General features: G+C 44.2%; 1 non-coding gene across 1 annotated transcript; it reads left to right on the forward strand.

The window, feature by feature from the left end:
• The first annotated feature begins 580 nt into the window (after nt 1–580).
• On the forward strand, nt 581–673 carry trnar-ucu (transfer RNA arginine (anticodon UCU)). Its single transcript has 2 exons — nt 581–617; nt 638–673. It is a non-coding gene; the product is annotated as a tRNA-Arg (tRNA).
• Nucleotides 674–1162: the final 489 nt, after the last annotated feature.

A 1162-nucleotide genomic window follows, 5' to 3' on the forward strand; every position in this document is an offset into this window, starting at 1 on the left:
AATGGAAAAATATTCTGCATCCCTGCTTACAGCCGAAGTGTTCCTGAGCCCGTGCGGTGATTTCCACCACAGAAACTCGGGTGTTTCTGAGTGACCTTCAACGTTTCAGGAGGGGGGCGGAGCTTCACCGTCCCAAGGTCGAAGAAGAAGGCGCATCAGGTTCAGGAGACACCAGGTGGGAGTTGTGTCACCGTGAATTTAGTCCCCCAGAGTCAGACTGTCAACACCGAGTTCCACCGGGACCTTCTGAGGTTCTGGTTCTGATTTCTTTTTCTGCTTCGTCGTCTTCAGGTCAGTCTTGAGTTTTTGTGCTTCCTGTTTGATTTTGAAACGACTCGCCTCTCTTTTCACTTCCTGTCCTGTTATGATTGTTGACCCCGCCCCACCCTGATTAGTTTCACCTGTCCCTCCTTGTCCTTCCTTCCCTGCTGTGTTTCAGTCTGTGTGCTCTTCTTCTTTCCCTATTTTGTCACTTTTGTTTCAGTTTCCTGTCTGTCGCTGAGTCTGTTTGAAATCCAGAGAACAACAAACCGCCTGAACTGTGTAACCATGGCAACAAGGGTTCTCCAACATGCTATGTGGCTCTGTGGCGCAACGGATAGCGCGTTGGACTTCTAGTTAAACACCAAAAGAAGTGATTCAAAGGTTGTGGGTTCGAGTCCCACCAGAGTTGATGTTTGCATGTTATAATCTTTGATTTAATAGATGCAAGTTGTCAGTCTTTGAGAAGTAAAGAATGATTCTGTTGTGGAAATCACCGCACGGGCTCAGGAACACCTGTGTGTGCCTCACGCTGCTGCGTTCAGGAACACTCAGAACTTTTAGCGTCCGGAATTACTAGAATTAGTTCATCAAAATGATTTGACCGGAGCTCCGACTAGAAGCGAGCTGCAGATTTAACAAACACACCAAACTCCATTCATAATTCTATATATTTTAAAAGTTGTTGCTAAATAACTGCGACGAATGCTGTTTTTCTTTAAGTCTTTTTAAGTGATCTAGATTTCTGCATTACTGTTTATCTCTTTTTATATTCTATTTACAATAATGGGCTCAAAAAGTGAAGCAGCCTGAATCCTTTGTGAAGCCGTGGATGGAAGATTAATCAGCGCTAAACAGAGTTAATCCTTTTTAATTGGTTAATCCTCCCATCCATTATCTG

Source organism: Embiotoca jacksoni, unplaced genomic scaffold, assembly GCF_022577435.1.
Source record: "Embiotoca jacksoni isolate LCO1_2020_lvr unplaced genomic scaffold, fEmbJac1.0.p SCAF_77, whole genome shotgun sequence".
NCBI classification, from domain to species: Eukaryota; Metazoa; Chordata; class Actinopteri; family Embiotocidae; genus Embiotoca; species Embiotoca jacksoni.